Below are 20,341 nucleotides of genomic sequence, written 5' to 3' on the forward strand. Positions count from 1 at the left end.
TTGAGCTGACTTCCATCACATAGGCATGTGCCAATGTGGTCTTGAGTTTCTTTCTCCACTTGATGGATTCAGCTCAAATGTAGCTTTTAGCATGTAATAAAAAGCTACATCTAAGTAGCTTTTAACATGTACTAGAAGCTACAGCTGAGTATACTAACGTGGTAATCTGACTGCTTGAAAACATGTCCAGAGTGCCCATTAGCCTGTGATGAGGCAAAAATGGGACTGATGGTTTTCCAGCCCAGATTAACTCTTTCAACAAAAGTTGGTTGAGTTAGCATAAGCTAATGGTTTATAAGTATAGTTCAACACATTTCTAGGTCACTTGGAACCCATTTTTAGAGAAATTAGAAGAGTTCACCAAGCTCAGTAGGGGTTGTATGACAATAAGAACACAAGCAGCCCTCCCAGGTTATGTGACCTGGTTACCTATAATGTGAAGCACTGGGATTGAGGCTGATCCCAGCACTGCCCCACTGGGTAGCCCAGGGTTCCTCCCCCAGCTTTTACCGGGGTAAAAGGGCATGAGCGTGCCCTTCTCCCTGGGTTCCTGGTTTTATGTCTGCTTGGGCTGAAGGGAGCCTAGAGTGCCCAGATTGCAGGGGAATTCCCCAATGCACCACACTTCTTGTGTGGTGCACAACTTGTTGTGTGGTGCATTGTGGGATGCAGGAGGCCACAACCTGCTTTCCTCCTGCTCCTGTGCCACTCTCAGAGCCACTGCACACCAGTTGTGTGAGTGTATGGTGTTGTCAAGTCCGAGAGCAGCTTGAATTGTGTGGGGTGAAGGCAGGACGGCTCTTGCCTTCCCCCACCAGCTGGGTAAGCATAGGTTGTGTGAATGACCTTAATATATGAATGCTGAATTATTTAGGCAGTCAATTCAACATGTGCAAGTTCAGCTAAGTTTTCTTGCAAAGATAATATCCCATTCAAGTCAGATAGTGATGCAGTCAGATAGCATCTTCTTTAGATGCTCACCTGCAATGCGGATTGGATCATCCCATACTACAGTGCACTGAAAGGGTTCTGTATGGTGTCCATTATATAGCAGTGGCTGATGATCCCGGTGTGGTGGTTAGTGTGTTGGACACACTGGCAAGAGGGGGCTTAAAAATCACTGTTCAGCCATGAAGCTTGCTGGGTGACCTGGGATCAGTTGTTCTCTCTTATTCTAATCTATCTCACAGGTTTTTTGTGAGGATTAAAGATAACCAAACAACACCAACCAAATTCTTGGTGTTAAATCCACAAAAGAAGAATGGTTGTTCCAGTTTGTTGCTATGGATGTGTAAGAAATTCTTCTCTCCAAGAAGGAAATAGTTTAATTAGTTGAACAGTGATGACACTAATAAAATTTTAGGAAACATGCTTTGAGCTAATGAGATCCTATCAGTATTGAATCGTATTACAACAGTCATCTGGCATGATGAAATGGTAGGTATATGATATTGAGTGCTCCTCTGAGAATTTTAATCTCTTTAGCTCCTTGGCATGTGATTCTGTTTGAAGGCTTTATTTCTGATTATCTGAAATGGTGAAAAAAAACACACCCATTTCCTTCATATTGTGAAGAATTGTTGAACATGAAAGTCACTGGATTGAATAGCTGGTGGTTGCTGCACCTTTGGGTGGAAGAGTTTGCGACTGGATTATCAGGATAAAGTGGAACATTAATAAGAGCAGGATGGAAAATAAATTTCATTGCCATACATGGAGGACAGGAGTCACTCGGCATCAACACCCTATTTCTGTACTCAGCCTGTCGGCCAGCTGGTAAGTGCTGATGCGAAGGTAACTGAGCTCAGGAAAAACATGGGTCCATAATGTCCATAAAGGAACATTACTGGGTGAAGGTTTAAAAATAGATGCAGTTCATGTACTACACCCAAAACCGTCCTCAGAGCAGCTCTACTCTTGAAACAGTGTTGACAGAAAAGAGTTATGTGAGTTTTAGTCTCTCGTGCAAGAATTGCTCCCATTAAGATTTCCTTATGAAGTAACAAGTGGATACACCTTCAACATGAGTGGCAAGTTGCTTCTCAACAGGCCTAGTCATAAACACTATATACCTTAGAAATGAGTGACATGGGATGCCTTTCCGTCTGCTAGTCAGCTAAAAACCTATGTAGGGAATGACTCTAGAAAGTCCATCATGGAGGGGATTCACTTCCGTTTAAAAGTGCATGGGGAAGACATTGCACTGCTGCCTTCCAGCTTCTCATTATGTGATGAAAATAGAGTCATACAAACAAATTGTACAAGCCTATTATGTTGCCACATCCTAGACTTCTGTCCATACTGGAGGATTGGCTGGCTCATTCAGAAGATCAAGGATCTGTTGATATATAAGGCCACACTTATTTATTTTTTAAAAAATCATTGTTCCGTTTCTTTTGTAAGGGCACAATCCTCTCTCGCTTTCATTTCCGCTTTCGGCCCTAGTTTTTGGTCACATTGGTCTCTGCAATTTAATATGCCTTTTTAAAAAATATATTTCATTTCTGTCTTTGGCCTTAGCTTTGCTAGTGCAAAGCAGAGCAGATTGAGTTGCGCTTTCCCCTGCTGGTGGCTTTGCGCAAAGGCACCGACTTTTTAAAAAAAAGAGTTTGTCACGTCAGCGGTTCCCTGCTACCTCCGTGACCCTATTGGCCTGAAATGGGGGAGGAGGCGGCGGCAATGAATACTCCCTCACAGTTTCAATCTGCTGCCTTATACTGTCACACTTTGCAACACTTTAACTGGTGTAAATCTCATAGTCCGGGAAATGCCTAGATGAATGAGGCATTAATAGCTCTGAAGTATCCAGAATGGGGAAAGCCCTAAGAGTCTTGTAAAAAGGTATGTACCTCCACCTGATAGGAAGGGCTCATGTGTGAATGGAAAAAGAGAACAAAAAGACAAGTGGTTCTCCTAGTAGTTTCTGAGTAAAACAGAGAGAGATGCAGGCTGAATCAGGGCACAGATCCCCTGCTAAGCACTGAAGGAATTCTCCCCTTATTTTACTGGACTCCCCCCATCAAACCTAGTAACCCATAACTCCTCTCCACCCTGAATATTTTAAGTGAGGAGTTACTCCTCAAGCTTCTTTCCCTCTATCTGCACCCTGGGTGGAGTCAGTGGGACTGAGACTGGACCAGAAGAGGGCAGAAAGCTGAACTACTTTAGAGTACAGAGTTTACCCTCTGGGGATCAGATGTAACCCGTTGATACTTGTAACAGTGCTCTCCTACAATAAACAAACCAAATATGACCAACCCCCCCCCCAACTTCCTCCTCCAAAAGAAGCCAGAATTTGAAAAGTGTTGCATCCCTGGAACTTCTTACTGCTTGGGGAAATTGAGAGTGTGCATAACACTATGAGCATCTTGGTTCATAGGGTCTCTAAAATATGACAGTGACTTTTGCATTCTAAAACTTAATTATGAGTGCACTATGCACAATCTATCCTACACTCACTATGGTAGTCATTCAAAATTATGCTGAGCATATAAAGAATATTAACCTTGCGGTGCTACATATAACATGCACCACATTTTAAATTTGAGTCCCTGGCCCTTGTGTGTATAACTGGTATACTAATACTCCAAAAGGTCATTCATACGGCCACCCGAGCCGGAGCTGGGGTGGTGGTGACTGGTGTGCAGGCAGAAGCCTACCTGCCTTCTCCCCACATGATCAGAGGCTCTGCTGCCCATGTGCCCAGGCAAGTGGCACAGCAGCGAGCAGCACAGTGAGCGGGAAGAAGGAAGCCCGGCTGCCAGAAATCCCACAATGCACCACATGAGCAGTGCTGTGCATTGTGAAAGTTATTTTATTATTTATTTATTTATTAGATTTATATACTGCCCTTCCAAAATGGCTCAGGGCGGTTCACAGCATGATAAAAACAACTAAAACAAAGTTCCTGCTGCCAAGTTGCTCCTTCACCCTGGCTCTATGATTTTAATAGTTGCCAGCAGCCCGCACACCCACACGATCAGGCAGTGAGGTAGGGGATGCACACGCACATCCTCCGACCTCACGTTTAGCCCAGGTTACAAACCCAGGCTACCCGGTGGAGAAGCGCTGGGATCAGGAGCAATCCTGGCAGTACTCATGATCCGGGTAGGGCTGGTCATGTGAACTACTCATGACCCGGGTAGGGCTGGTCATGTGAACAACCTCCATGTATATAAACAGGAATCTATATCACCATCCATATCAAGTAACTTACTTTTACAGGCCCAGCATCACTTTAAAGTCAGACTTATGAACTGGAGAATCTAGGCGATTCTATGAAGAAAAGATGAAAAGAGTATTTCACCCCACTCTTGGAACAAAATAATCCAAAAATCAAAATAAAGTTGGAGGAATAATATAGGAACATACACATCATGTGCATAACAGGCAGAATAAACTGAAAGAGGACTAAGGACAACTGGAATACAAATGTGATAAAGAAGATCAAAGTGCTTAGAGTCTTTGTGAATAAATGAGGCCAACCATGAGTAGCTCTGTAACACTAAATGGATATGACCTATAGGAAGAAAATCAACAAACTGGAATAACTCAAAGGGACCTAACCAACAGATGGTGGCAAGAAGGATCTGTGGCAGAGAGATATGTATCCGACTGTCACAGCAGTGAATGACACACATACAGAGGCGTATCTAGGGAAAATAGCGCCTAGGGCAAGCACTGAAATTGCGCCCCCTGTCCAAACATCTGACACTCATCTTTCAGATAATTTTATCATAATATCAGCTGAAAAATACAAGTCAAGCTCATTCATCTTTTAATATTTCAAAAACTATTTAGCAGTGGACGTAGCCAGACCAAAATATGCTGGAAAACGACAAATTTCAGTATGCTGGGGCTCATGAAATACCAATATACTATGTGGAGGTGTACTTGGAAAACTAAACAGAAGTGCCTATCTAATTCTCTACTATGAATTGTAGCATCACTATTACATAAGTTTTAAAAATAAATGGAGAATTTGACTTTCCCCAGATACTCTGAAAATAATTAAAGGATATGCAGAGTAAACTGTGTCACTGCTTGGAATATATTCTAGTATTTCTTGCTCTCTCTCTCTCTCTCTCATTTTAACTGTCTTTCTGAAACTACCAGTGAGCCTTAATACTAAGGATTTCACACTGATTCAAAGACAAACTCACCATTCCCCCTCCCCCTGCTGGCCTCTTAATTCACCGCCACAGCTCGTCCCGGACTGATTTTCAGGCCTATTCGGGCCTGCAAAGATTGGCATGGTGGCCATTTTGGAGGCTGCAACGCATGCTCAAATGGCCTCTGTGAGGCCTGGAGAGGCCGAGGGCATCGCAGGGACCATTTGAGCACGTGTGGTGGCATATGAGGCCTGGCGTGGCCTAGGGCCTCGCAGAGGCCATTTGAGCATCTGTGGTGGCCATTTTGTTTTTGGTGGCCATTTTAATTTTTTTTTTTAATTTTAAGAAATGGCACCCCCTTCAAGTGGCACCTGGGGCATGTGCCCTGCCTGCCCCACCCTAGATACGCCCCTGCACACATGTCAAGTTGCACAATATAAACACTTAATCTTGTGCATCTGAAATTAAAGAAGGGAGTGTTTAGCCAGATTATCAACAGGGAGCTAAGAACTACTCACTGTCTCAGTAAGAAGTAGCAGCAGTGTGAACTTCAGGTATTATTATTTATTATTTATTTTTATTTTTTAATATTTTATATCCCGCTCTTCCTCCAAGGAGCCCAGAGCGGTGTACTACATAATTAAGTTTCTCCTCACAACAACCCTGTGAAGTAGGTTAGGCTGAGAGAGAAGTGACTGGCCCAGAGTCACCCAGCAAGTATCATGGCCGAAGGGGGATTTGGACTCGGGTCTCCCCGGTCCTAGTCCAGCACTCTAGCCACTAGTAGCCAGAGCAGCACATCAAACAAGGAAGACATGGGGATAGGTCTTGTGCAAGTCCCAGCTGCCACCAACAGGAGGTTTTTCACACATGGCTCTATGTTTCGGGGTATCTGAAGAGTGAATCTGCTTCTCAGCAGATTCGAGGCATTTTAATTTGAGGGATTAGATGGACCATTCACATAGCCATCAGCATCTCCTTTGCATAGCCACCAGCACCTCTATTAACACCTTCAGAGAAAGCAGAAGCCCTGGAGTCTTTTTCAAAAGCTGCTGGAAGTAGAGGGTTTTTTAACTCCGGACATAACTCGGGCTAAGCCAGAATTCTCAGCCTCCCTTCGGAGAAAAACAAAGCCCTGTCTGTCCTGGTCCCTGATAGCCCGCAGGGAGGTCAGGTTAAATCCAGCAAATAAGTGGACTGGCACACTCCCATCAGGAGTGGATTCTGGGGGAAAGCCCTGTCTGTAAAACATCCAGGTAGTAACCAAGGAGGGGAGTGGGACTATTCTGTAGGGTCCAGGCATCACTGAGCCTCTGTAGAGGTCTTCATGAGCCTGCTCCAGCATGAAGCTGCTTTGTCATTGGCTTATGCAGGACACTACAGGTCATTGGCCAGGGATAGGTTTGCTACTTCCTTATCCAACAGGTGAAGGGAGAGTTTAAAAATGTGTAGTCAGTATCTGCTAAATGTTCAGAAACCAAAGGTGGCTGTGTGGGCTTCCCATGTCTGGTGAGTGCATGCATTTCCCATTAGTTGGCTTCCTGTCCTTACAACTTATCTATCAGTGAATTCCTACAAACTCATTTTTTCACTTTTCAAAATCCTGACATCCCATCATAAGTAATAAAGAATATGTTGGGAAATATGCCTAACTTGCATGAGAGGTTTTGAATGTCAAGTATGACCTCCTTGGCTTTACGGACTAAAGAATAGGAATGGACCTACTGGATCACCTGCCATGATGCAAGTCATCCCATATTTAAATAATCACTGGTAGACCCATCTATTTCTATTTAATTTTTTTTAACTTCTCTATCCTTTTATTTCTTTATTTTCTAATATTTCTATATTATTCTTTTCTCTCCAGTAAAGTGGCAGAACTTTAAAAAGGCTATTGGGTAAAGAACTGGACAGTAGTCTCTTAAAAGTGATCAAGAATCGGAGGAAAATAATAAAATATCCATCTATCTACCATACATGATTAGATATGGATTATGAATTCTGGGTATGTCAAGGCAAGATAAACTTCAGCCAAGCCAAACCACCTAGATCCTGAAATGTATTTCAGATCAGTATACAATAAATGAGAGGGAAGAAAAATGTTGTCCTCTAATAGTTGCTGGGTTACCCTAGTATTAGGTTAGCCCAACATTAACAAAGTTTTGTTGCTGGTATACTCTTGTCCTTTTCCTGTGCTGCTTCCTTAAGCTCTTTTCTCCTATCCCTCTCCCACCATGAACTTCTCAGCCTTGTCATATTACTTACCAGCTGTGTAACAGGAGCCTTTCAGCTGTTTTGATGTATGTGGGGTGAGCATGTCTGCAGTTCATCCTGTCCTTTAGAGACCCTGTGCCCAGATATCTGAGGCTGACTGGAGACAGAGGAGGTTTATTAATTCTCTAACTATGGAGAATTATTTGAGATCTATAGTCCCATTTCCCTGATTTTTCTCTTCCTCTTCAGAATGCTGTTCCAGGGTCCTTTCTGTTTTTGTTTTAATTCATGTCATTCTGCTATTCTGGTAGTGCTCTTAGATACCAGTGCTCTTATTGGCATCTGCTCTCAGTGGCAAATGGAAGACATTGCTTGGTTCAAAACTCCAAACTCAGCTGGTATACATCTCTGCTTAACTTCCGGTTCCACTGTGAGCCCCAGTGGTCAAGAATTAACACTCAAGCTTCTCTCCCTCATCAAATAATTTGAAAATAAAACTTCTCAGTGTTTCCTGATTAATATATTAATGTCCTGTTAGCCCTGGTAACCCCTGAAGTGCTGGAGGAAATACCCCAGCTAAGCACCACAATATCCTGGCAAAAAGAATACAAAGAAGCACTGCTTTTAATGTCTTATCAACTTTTTAAGCACAGAAAAATCTAGCCTTACCATCTTCATGGTGCAGTGCCTAGAAGAATCCTATTAGAAGTGTGTAGAGAGGCATTGAACTCAGGAGGTGGATGGCTCCGGCATTTTTTGTTCACCCACCGCCAAGATTCCTGGGCATTCTCTAGTTACAGGGACTGTGGCTGCAGTCCAAGGATGCGCATTCCTCTTCACACGTGCTATTTGGAAAGACTGATCCCCCCCAGGCATGTCAACTAATATTTAAAACATGGCTGAGCACGACTCTGGCAAGCTGCAAATCCCACAGGGATTGTTTTTAGAAACGCATTAATGCCCCAGCTAAATCAGAGGAGGCAGGCCAAAGCCTAAATGGTTTTATCAGAGTTTGTAACTGCACCACGAACAAAGAGATGTTTTGTCTCATCTCCAGATGACACACACATTGTTTGCGACACACTTCTGCACAGGCGTAGGGCTTGAATGGAGCAAACCAGGCTTTTCTGTCTCCTCGGTTGGCCTCACTTCCCCTCAACTGCCCCAGGGCAGTGATGAGGGATAAGTGCAGCATGTACTTCAGCAATGCCTATGGAGTGAGCCTCTCAAAGGCCTATGCCCTTTCTCTGGGTTGTGAGTCACCTGGCAACCCTAGTTCTACTCGGTTCCCTTCACCTGATTCATATCTTTCTGCATTTTGACAAGTTATTATAATTTTTTTATAAAATATACTTTAGACTCTTAACATGGTCAGCAAAAGTTCTCAGAGTGGTTTATATAGCAAAAGCAATGAGTCAATGGTTTCCTCCTGTCTGAAATGAGCTCACAATAGTAAATGCACACCCACAGGAGACACCAGCAACAGCCACTGGAAGGGGTGCTTTTCCAGGCTGAACAGGAACAGTGCCTCCCCCGCTGCAAAATGTACGAGAGCTATGTTGTATTATATCCAGGATCTTTTATATGTTGTTGCTTAGAAGTTTGTCCTAGTGTGGATCCTGTAGAGAGTGTGGGGGTGGGGTCAGAAAGGGAAAGGGAGGGAAAGGAGGAGAAAATGGAGTTGTTTCTGAATAAACTCTTAGTTACGTCTATAGAAGATTACTTTGTGTTTGTGAGGGAAGCAGCTATAAATCAAGCTACCATTGAAAAGGCACTCCCCCCGACCCCAGTTATGTCAAGAAGAGTTTTGTCCCTAATTTCCACTCAGTCAGAATATTACTATTTGGTTTGATCAAAGTGAATGCTGGTGTTGAAATGAAATTCAAAGTGGAAAATAATGGCTCGCGTGTCCAGAATGTGACAGCCAGGTTGGTCTCTGCCTCATCTCGGAGAGAACATATTACTAACGTATTGAAAGAGCTACACTGGCTGCCAATAAGTTTCCGGGCAAAATACAAGGTGCTGGTTATAACCTATAAAGCCCTAAATGTGCGGCCCCTTCAGGAGCTGCCTAGGCTGGTGCTGTGTTTGACTTTTAGGCAGGAAGAGCCGTTCCTGGCTGAGCCATGAACACAGCACCGGCCATTTAACTCCTGAAGGGGCTGCGCAGCCCCTTCAGGAGCTACTTAGGCTGGCGCTGCATTCACAGTGCAAGCAGAAGAGGCTCTTCCCTGCCTTAAAGGCAGGGAAGAGCCACTCCTGACCGCGCCACAAATGCAGCGGCCATTTAACTCCCAAATGGGGGCTGCACGGCCCCCACTCAGGAGCGAAACCAGCACCCCCTCATCTGATGTCAGATGTGGGAGGCGTGTCGGGGCCATGGGGCGCGGCCCTTGATTGGGCACGGCCCGGGTTCTTTGAACCTGTTTGCCCAATAGTAGCTCTGCCCCTGGCCCCAGGGCAGCTTCTGTGAACTTGTAGCAACTGCTGTTGCACAAGCAGTGCTGCCACAGTTTCCCTCATTTGCCACTGGTTCTCAACAACACCAGAGCTGCTTAAAAGTTCAAAGCAGCAGCCCTGGGGAAAAGTGCCAGCAACAGTATGCTGCACATCATGTCAGTCAGTGAAACTTTAATATTTTGGAAACTGGAAAAAATTTAATTGCTGTGCATTCCTCCTTTGTGTACCTCAGATTCAGAATTCAAATAACTAAAGTGGTAGTAAATTGAAGAGAAAAGGGCAGACTTGAAGTCAGATACGACACATGAAGTTTATAATGAAATAAAGCTTTGTTTCTAAGAATGATACAGGTAGGCTACAGATACTTTGACTACATGGACTTTTGCCCTCAGTCAGCACAGTGTGAGTGACAAGAGGCAGCAAAGCAGTCACAGTGGGATGAGTGCCGGGCCTTGCTTTGCTTATGATCCTGGGAGGAAGCATGCCCACAGCCTGCTCTGCCTTTGCCCACACTGTAGTGGAAATCATCTGGATGCTTTGCATTATGTTGGGAGCAAAACACTGGAGTGCCAAACGTCCTTGTTATGTGAATAACTCCCTCTTCAACAGAGAGTGAGGCATTAGAAATATCCTCAAACAATCCCAATGGTCTTATGTCTGGACTTTGCCTTCTCTGTATTCATAGAATCTATTCCAACAGGGATGCCTTTGGCAGATTCACAACACAAATATATCCAGAGAATTCATGGCCTGTGAGCCTTGTTGGCTTCACAACAATGAGCAGACAAAGGCACAAACACGATGTGCTAATTGAGGGCAAAAGTCCATGTAGTCAGGCTGTCTATCATCTGCTAAATTGCCTAATGGAACAGCTCAGCCATTTCCCTGTGAGCATTTTCAGGGATGCTGAGCACATGCCCTCTTCCTGTGCCATTAACATGCTGCTACTTTATACCTGCAAACCAATACAAGAAAAAGCTGAGGAGTAGTGTACTGGAAGGGTGGTGTATAAATATATAAAATAAAATAAAATAAAATAATAAATAATTAAAATGATAAGAATGAGAAAATGCTACCGTTCTTATATCGAAACACCCCGAAGTTAATACTTCTCAACCTATAGGACAGAAAAAGGTGAAAAGAGCATAAAAATCAACACCATCACCCCTATAAGGTAGACTTTAAGCTCCATCTACTACACCACATGGATCCTAAGACACTGAGTGATGCTTTTATAATGATAAATTACAACTATTACAACTAATTATATTTCCATTTTCCATTCAATAACACTGAAAAATGTTTTTATGCTATTGTCTTGGTGAGGTGGAATTCACAAAATGCTGACTTCTTAGCAAACATATGAAGCTGCCTTTTCTGAGTTGGCCCACCTGACCCAGGATTGTCTACTCCAGGGGTTCCCAGCCTTTGGTCCCCAAAGGCCATTATGGCAAGGAATTATGGGTGTTGCAGTCCAACAACATCTGGGGACCCCAGGTTGGGTCTGGTTTACTCCAGCTGTTGGCATAGCTCCAAGACCTGAAGCAGAGGGCTTTTCCTGTCCTGAATATTCTGAGGACAGAGTCTAGGCCCTTTGGCATGTACCTGAGAGATGTACCCTGAGTGATGACTTCTCTTTTCCTCCAGCCGTGGAGGAAAAGAAAAGGATGACATGGGGTTACCCAACAGAACTATACAAGAAACATACAATGAATCTGAATAATTGGGATATGGCAATGCATGACTTAGATAATAGAAATTATACTTGATATGTTACAGGATCTGCGATGGCTTACCTTCTGATATGAAAGGATACCAGAAAGTGCTCAGCTGGGCTCTGTGAAACAGCAGTAAGATGACTTACTACCAGTAATGGATTCTCTGCATTTATTAGCAATATAATTTCCAATTTGTCCTTGGAATTCACTTCTGTTACCATCCTTCAAAATGGTCGTTCCACAAGGCTCCATACTGTCCAATGCTCTTTAACATCTACATAAAACCACTGCGAGGGATCATCAGGAGATTTGATGTTACACAGTTACCAATATGCTGTTATTATTATTTATTTGATTTCCATACCACCCCTCCAAAAACAGCTCAGGGTGGTTTACACAGAGAAAGAATAATAAATAAGATAAGATGGATCCCTGTCCTCAGAAGGCTCACAATCTAAATAGCAACACAAGATAGACACCAGCAACAGTCACTGGAGGTACTGTGCAGCGGGTGGATAGGGCCAGTTACTGTCCCCCTGCCAAATAAAGAGCATCACCACATTAAAACGTGCCTCTTTGCCAAGTTAGCAGGGGTGACACCCAAATCTATTTCTCCATATCACTCTTATCAGGAAATGGCATTACTTCCCCAAATGCCTACCTGGAGGTAGTAATGGGCTGGATGAGCAATAACAAACTGAAGTTGAATCCAAATAAGATGGAGGTACTGACTATTGCAGGGTCAGGACTCAAGAGATGGTTTAGAGCTGCCTGTTCTGGATGGGGTTACATCCTCCCAGAAAGAACAAGTACATAACTCGGGAGAGCTCCTGGATCCCAAACTCTCTCTGGTTTCTCAAGTTGAGGCAGTGGCCAGGGCCACTTTTAATCAGCTTCGGGTGGTATGTCATCTACACCCATTTCTGGAGATAGATAACCTTGAAATAGTGGTACATATGCTGGTAACCTCCAGGCTTGACTACTGTAACACACTCTAAATATGGCAGCCAGAATGGTCTCTGGGATAACCCGAAGAGACTATATAACACCAATTTTAAAAGAACTGCACTGGATGCCAATATATTTCTGAGCAAAATACAAAGTGCTGGTTATTACTTATAAAGCCTTTAACAGCTTGAGTTCAGAGTATTTAAGAGAGTATGTCCTTTGTCATGAGCACTCCTGCCTATTAAGATCATCTGGGGAGGTCTGGTTACAGTTGCCACCAACTCAGGACTGGGTCTCTTCTGTGGCTATCTCAGGGCTCTGGAATGCACCCACTGTCAAAATAAGAGCTTCTCCATCTCTGGCTGTTTTTAAAAAGACCCTTAAGACACATTTGTTTTCTCAGGGTTTTAATAAATAAATTAATTAATTAACATAATTTAAACTATAACAAATATAAAACAGGATAAAATGATTAAAACAATTTTACAAAATAAAGCAAGCAATTTAAAATTTATTGATTATAAATTGTTTGTTTTATATTGTAAAATTGTTTTAACCATTTTATCCTGTTTTATATTTGTTGTAGTTTAAATTATGTAGACCACCTAGGGATACACATATCAGGCGATAGATAGATAGATAGAAATGGCTGCTGCAATGTGCAGAGCGTGCCCAAGAGCCCTGGCTCCTGAAGTTCCACAGTGAGATGCCATACTTCCTTGTTCAGTGCCTTGCCACACCAAATATCACCCCAATATCAAATGTTATCCCTTTCCTTTCTTTCCCCCAGTGGTGCGTGTTATGTGTATAGCCTTCCATGGCAGCACCCGAGTCACTGCTGCTGTTCCTAACATTCCCCAGTTTTTAAAAATGAGATGGGAATGGATAGAGCAGAAGGGGAAATGTTTGGAGGAGAGGAGAGTGGTGGCTAATGTCTACTGGGAGATATTCCTCCCCTCTATCTTTTTAAAAACCACAGAGTGTGCTTGGGAAAAAGAGTGGCCAGTGGTGGCAGCTGGCATGCCACTCGTCTGAAGATGGAGGCCAGCCAGACGAAGCAGGAAGAGCTGGCAGGCAGAGGTAACTGGGAAGAATCTGGGAAGAGTGGCAAATCTTGGGACGGGAAGGTTTGGGGTTTTTAAAAAACTTTTAGGACTGCCACTGCTGGTGGCGGTGGCGGTGAGAGCTTAAGCCCCTTGCTGCCTCACTACAGCAGCGAGGAGGGTAGGGGTGATGTGGATGAAGCCCCCCCTTTAAACTTCTAAATGCCGCCGCAGTGGCTGCAGGGAGTGGATGAGAGGCAAGTCCCCCCTTCTACATTAAAATGCCGCTGGATGGAATGGGGTGGCTGGCTACAGCGAGGACTGGGAGGGTTGTGCGTGGTGGGGGGAGAGAAAGTTTCCCCATTTTACCTTAAAGCAGCTTCCACTGCTGTGTGTAGCCTCCATAGTGGTGGAACGAGCAACCAACAGTTAACTGGAGGAGCAAGGGAGAGCTCCTTCCAGCTCCCCTCCTCCCTCTCAAATGAGTGCATGCCTGAAAGCAGCCCGTTTTTGGGCTTGTGCTGCGGATGACACACGATCAGGGAAACGGGGTCAGGAGAGCACTCGTTCTCCTAACCCCATTTTCAAGGGTGGCTCCATAGGCGGGTTTGCTGCCGTGGTGCCACCAGGATCAGGCCTGATCCCAGCAGTTCGCACATGTGTGCAAAACCTTAGCCCGGTTTTGCATACACATATGTATAGATAGCCTCAGTGTGTGAATAATGCAACACCTTATGCAATACCACTGAGCAGAAAACTTGCAGAATTATGCTTGAAAAATATTTCCCCACAATAACTCTCTTTCCTGTTTCCTCAGGATCTACAACTTCCATTACAGGTGATGTGACAACTGACTCAGGTAACCTAGAAGACTGGGAAGTAAGTGAGCCAGGATGGTACCTTTCATAGGGTTAACCACAACGACTTAAACAATATTCAGATAAAGTGGGGAGTAAAGAGTATTTAATCTGGAGACTCTCATGTAATCATTTTGCAAGTTTCTATCAAAAGATTGGGAAGATTTACCTAGTAGGTAAATCAAATACTGTGTAATGGGTGGTTTAATGCCAACGGCCTGACAATCTATGTGTAGGGATGTGCACTAATCTGTTCAGAGGCCCTTTTACAGGCCTCCAAACAGGTTTGAACACTGGCCGGTTTGAACTTTTGGCGGTGGGTGGGTGGGTGTGTCGGATATTAAGGGCGGGGAGGGTACACATACCCCTCCCCCGCTTTCCCCCGCCAGTGCTCAGTTCCTGTAAAGTCCTTTGGGGCGGCAGCATACCTCCCTGCAGATGCCACCCCCATCCCCTCTGGGCCAGAAGTACCTGGTGCGTGCTCGCGCATGTCAGACAGGCCCGCAGGCAATCGCGACATGTGCGTGTGTGCCTGGTACTTCCGGCCACTTCTGGCCGAAGAGGGGAAGGGGTGGCAGGGAGCTCCGCTGCCACCCTGAAAGATTTTACAGCGGGGGGCAAGCTGGGGGAGGGGTAAGTGCAACCTCCCCCACGCTTAAAGTCTGACCTCCCATCCCTTCGAACCACCCCCGCCCAGTTCTGTGCACATCCCTACCTACGTGTGGTGCAAGCTTCTTCCCCAGGGCATATATCTTGAATGGGAGTAGGGGTGAGTGGGAGAGGGAATGGGAATACAATCCTCTCCTCAATGTTGAATTTGAAAAAGAAGTAAGAGAAAGAACATGAAATGAACCCAGGGGTATTTATTTGGGAAGTTGTGTTTTAGGAACAAAGCCTTTCACAGCAGAACATAACTAAATTAGGAATGAACATCTAAATCTGTAGCTGCTGCAGATGTGATCATCAGAGTTCAGTTCCTACAAGGCAACAATCTCCTTTGGATGATCACGCAGTCATTGTGCCCAGAGGCACTCTAACCCCCGGACCATGGGGACCCGGTCGGGTCCTCCAAGGTCTGCCGGGGGGGGGGCTCCAAATGGCCAGGGCTGGGGGCCTCCAGCAGCCACCCCACACCCAACCTCCATGTTTTTGTTTTTAAAAAATTATTATTACCGCGGCCAAGGGTGGCTGCCAGGGGGGTGGGGGTGGGGGAGCGGAGCAGCCCTTCTCCCATCTCCCCCACTCCCCTGGCAGTGGCGACGGGGGCCGGAGTGACGCTGGGCCCATCTGTTCAGGCTAGCGTCTTTTGCCAACTGTGAGGTGCGCCTGCACAGTTGAGAGATTGTCGCAAGCCCGTGCTGAAGGAAACACAACATAAGGCTCTCTTAAAATTAAAAAATAACAACGCACTAAAAGATTTATGGCAACAAATAATTGACTCAGTTAAGAACAGGGACCATGTCACCTTCTGGTGAGTGACTGCTGAATGCCCAGACAGGGCTATTGATAGAGTGGACCACCTTATTATTATTTTATTATTGTTTTTACATTTTATATCCCGCTCTTCCTTCAAGGAGCCCAGAGTGGTGTACTACATACTCGAGTTTCTCCTCATAACAACCCTGTGAAGTAGGTTAGGCTGAGAGAGAAGTGACTGGCCCAGAGTCACCCAGCTAGTTTGATGGCTGAATGGGGATTTGAACTCCCCGGTCCTAGGCCAGCACTCTAACCACTACACCACGCTGGCTCTCTCCTTATCTTGGTAGAGGCATGGGAAGAACATTTTAAAAACTTGTATGGGAGCCAGACTAGGATTGCGGAGTCTTTAGACTTTTGTAAATTGATCCTGACTGACTGGCCAGTTGTCTCAGATCAGGAGGTCACTGGACTTATAACTGAACTGAAATCAGGCAAGGCCCCAGGATGCGATAACATACCTGCTGAGCTAATAAAGACTAATGTTGATTGGTGGGGCCCTGTTTCACACACATAGACAGAACTGCTGAAATACCTGAAGACTGGGGTCTTGCTATAATTGTCTCTATTTTTAAAAGGGTGAGGAAGGATGACCTGGGAAACTATAGGCCTACAAGCAGGGATGTGCACCAAATTGCTTCGGCACCATCCCAAGGGTGGCGAGGGGTTCCCTTAAGAGGAGGCGGGAAGTTCCTACTTGCCCCTCCTGGATGCCTCCGCTGCCCCACGCCACCCAAACAGGACATTATGGTGCTGTTCTCAGAAAAACATCCTCGTGAAAGTGGCAGCCTGTGCCACTGTCTCCTTTAAACTGCCCCACAAATGGCATGCTGGCCCCACAAATGGTGTTTGCATGCACCAATCCATTTGTGTGCTGATGCCACTGGGAGGGATGCTGGGGGAAACATCCCATTGCTGCAGCAGGGCAGTTTAAAGGAGACAGCGGCATGGGCTGCCGCTTTCATGGGGATGCTTTTCTGAGAATAGCACCCTGATGGCACAGGCGGCAGAGGGTTTCAGGAGGGGCAGGTAGGACTTGCCTGCCTCCTTTTAAAGGAACCCCACACCCCACGCCAAAACGTTTTGGCTACAGGGAGCCAAATCAATTTAGTGCCTCCTCAAAGAGGGGTTGAAATGATTCGGGCACATCCCTAGCTATAAGTCTATTGAGCATTATCAGCAAACATTATCCTAAACACCTACAATTGAAGCTTCAAGATTGGCTGGAGCAGGATTCAATCTTGGCTGAAGAGCAGACTGGCTTTTGAGCTGGCTGCTCTGTAATAGATTAAAGCCTAGTACTCCAACTAACTTCAAATTTGCTTTGGCTCTGTTCCGAGAGATCTTTTATGGTCAAAGCTCAATGCAGCCTCAATTGACAAACATCTGTTATTTTTGATTCACAAATTATACAGCAATACATCTCTTTGTATAAGACTTAATCCCCATGGTGATTCATCAATTCCGACAGGTGCTGGCATTAAACAAGGATGTGTTCAACCCCCCCCCCCCGCCCCATTATTCAACTTCTATAAACTCACTTGTTAAATATCTGAATAGGGTAGACATGTACCCCGCACATAGGCAGATCTTTATACTTCTTTATGCTGATAAGGAAATGATTTTATCTTTGACACCTGTTGGCTGTAGGAGAGCAGCACTAATGGCACTTTCCCAGTTCTGTTTAGAAGACCTTTTGCTAATTAATTACAAAAAAACTAAAGCAATGGTCTTTGCCAAGAGACCCAAATCTCACAGATGGAGAATTAATAGCAACATGATTGAACTGGTTAAGTGTTTTAAGTAATGGAGTTGGTGTTTCACGCTTCCGGGGGGGGGGGGAGGAATGTGCAGTTAGAATATATAACACAAACAGCACAGTGAAGTGCTACAATGTTCTCAAGGTTCTATCGCTCCAAAGGGAGACAATTTGTCCCAGCAGGTATTAAACAGTTTCAAGCCAAGTCAATGGCCCAGCTGCTCTTTGGAGCTCAGTTGGGCCCGTATTTGAACTTTACCCCCCGTGGAGGCTGTCCAAACTAAATTTCTAAGAATGGTTCTTCAAATGCCGAAAGGTATATCCAACTCGGCCTTCAGGCTGGAGGCTGGGTGAATAAGGTGGAGATTAGAGTGTAGTTGGCAATCTTTAAGTATTGGCTAAATCTAAAATTTCAACCAAGTGGATCCCCCTCAAGTGGATGCCCCCCCCCCCAGTTCTGGAGGATCAGACCCACTCTAAGAGGTTACTCTAAGCCAAGTTAATGAGAAAATTTCAGGCAGTCGGACTCTCTTCTGAATCTTTAACTGGGGTTTGATCAAGCCGATAGAATTCTAGAATAACATCTTATAGATATCAAATCTTAATTGTGTTAAGAATTGGTGAGTCACCTCGGTTTTAGCTCCGGCAAGTAATTTTTATAATTTGACATGCCCAACCCGTCAGAGAGCCTTCACCTTAGCTGGTTATAATGTTTTTTTCATTAGCTGGTTATAATGTTTTTTTTCATCAGCTTTTTATATCAGATGAGATATAAAAAAGATACCCTATCACATGCGCAAGTGTTCTTGTGGATCAGATGAAGTTGAACATTTGGCTCATATTTTATTTCATTGTAAATTTTATAGCACTCCACGTAGCAAATTTATTTTACCCCTTTTAGAGAACTTACAGGGAAGACCAATGGATTTCTATATAACCTATCTTCTTGTAGATAAGGCTGTATTTGTTAAATGCTGTGCCATTGCATATAAGTTTCGTCAAGCCATGGTGAAGACCTGCCACCCCCCCATCAGTTAGATAAAGATATGTCCCTGATTTGGCTAAACTTCCTCTACTTGCAGAGCCATCGATCTCTCCCTTCTGGAGCCATGGAGCTGCTGTGCTGTGAGGGGGCCACCACAACCACGAGGCATGCAGCAGCCGACCCAAACTTACTGTGCGAGGAGCACGTTTTGCGCAACTTGCTGAGGATCGATGAGCGCTACTTGCCTCACTGCTCCTACTTCAAGTGCAGAGGGACATCCAGCCCTTCATGTGGAGCACCTGGATGCTGGAGGTCTGTGAAGAGCAGAAATGTGAAGAAGAAGTGTTTCCCTTGGCTATGCATTATTTGGACAGATTTTTAGCTGTGATGTCCACCAGAAAGTGCCATTTACCGGTTCTGGATGGGGTTGCACTCCCCTTGAAGGAGCAAGTACGCAGCTTGGGGGTACTACTGGACCCGGCTCTGCTTTTGGAAGCTCAGGTGGAGGCGGTGGCCAGGGGTGCCTTTGCACGGCTTCGGCTAGTGCGCCTGCTGCGTCCCTTTCTCAAGAAGGCAGATCTGGCCACAGTTACCCATGCCTTAGTCATGTCATGGCTGGATTACTGTAACGCGCTCTACGTGGGCCTGCCCTTGAAGAATATCTGGAAACTGCAGCTAGTGCAAAATGCAGCAGCTAGGATTTTGTCCAGAGCTGCCCGGTGGGAGCACATCACACCCATCCTGAAAGAGCTGCACTAGCTGCCAGTTCGTTTCTGGGTCCAATTCAAGGTGCTGGTTTTGACCTTTAAAGCCCTTAACGGTTTGGGCCCGGAGTATCTGAGGGACCGCCTGCTCCCAAGGGTTGCTGCCTGCTTGACAAGGTCATCTGAGGGGGCTCTGCTCCAGGTGCCTGCAATGAAGGAGGCTCGTCTGTCATTTACTTGGGACAGGGCCTTCTCTGTTGTTGCCCCCAGACTTTGGAATGCTCTCCCAGTGGCCATTCGCTCCTCAGACTCCACAGTTTTTAGAAAGCTTCTTAAATCTTGGCTTTTTACCCAGGCTTTTACATGACCATTTCTATGCTGCTTCTATGTGTTTTTATTCTTGTGTCTATGTGTTTTTATGCTTGTATTTTATAGTTTTTAAATTAGATTTGTTTTATATTTTTAGCTTAATATTTTAATTGTCATTTTAATTGTATGTTTTTAACTTTTGTAAGCCGCCTTGGGGTTGTTTTTAATGAAAGGCGGTATAGAAATTCAACAATAAATAAATAAATAAAATTTGCAGCTTTTAGGGGCAGTCTGCATGTTCCTAGCTTCCAAACTGAAAGAGACAAATCCCCCTCAGAATGGAGAAACTTTGTATATATACAGACAATTCCACAAGGCCTAAAAAACTGCTGGGATGGGAGCTGGTGGTGTTGGGGAAGTTGAAATGGAACCTTCCTGCAATCACTCCTCATAACTTTACTGAATACATCCTAAGGAAACTGTCCCCTCCCAAGACAAACTGCTCTTGATCTGGAAGCATGCACAAACCTTTATTGCCCTCTGTGCCACAGATCAGATTCACTTTGCAAAACCTTAAAAACATCTGAACATCTGTCTTCAGTTTGATGTCACCATCAAGTAACTCAGTTACATGACCCCTCTGGACCACCAGCTATTTGGTATCTCGGCACCGAGAGATTTTTCTATTGACCCCACTTCTCCAGCATTACCTTTGATGCAGGCATTATTTTCTTCATGTGCTTGCTCTAAATTTCTT

At 44.8% G+C, this 20,341-nt stretch overlaps 1 long non-coding RNA gene across 3 annotated transcripts in view; it reads right to left on the reverse strand.

The window, feature by feature from the left end:
* The window catches only part of LOC128343490 (uncharacterized), a 57,092-nt gene extending 48,987 nt beyond the window's left edge, over positions 1-8,105 (reverse strand). For all 3 annotated transcript variants that reach the window (XR_008315562.1, XR_008315564.1, XR_008315563.1), the window contains exons 1-3: positions 7,995-8,105; positions 7,377-7,482; positions 4,217-4,275 (exon numbers count right to left, since the gene is read on the reverse strand). This is a non-coding gene — a long non-coding RNA (uncharacterized LOC128343490). The remainder of the gene's footprint in view (positions 1-4,216; positions 4,276-7,376; positions 7,483-7,994) is intronic.
* Between the last annotated feature and the right edge of the window lie 12,236 nt (positions 8,106-20,341).

This window comes from Hemicordylus capensis, chromosome 2 (assembly GCF_027244095.1).
Source record: "Hemicordylus capensis ecotype Gifberg chromosome 2, rHemCap1.1.pri, whole genome shotgun sequence".
Lineage (NCBI taxonomy): Eukaryota > Metazoa > Chordata > Lepidosauria > Squamata > Cordylidae > Hemicordylus > Hemicordylus capensis.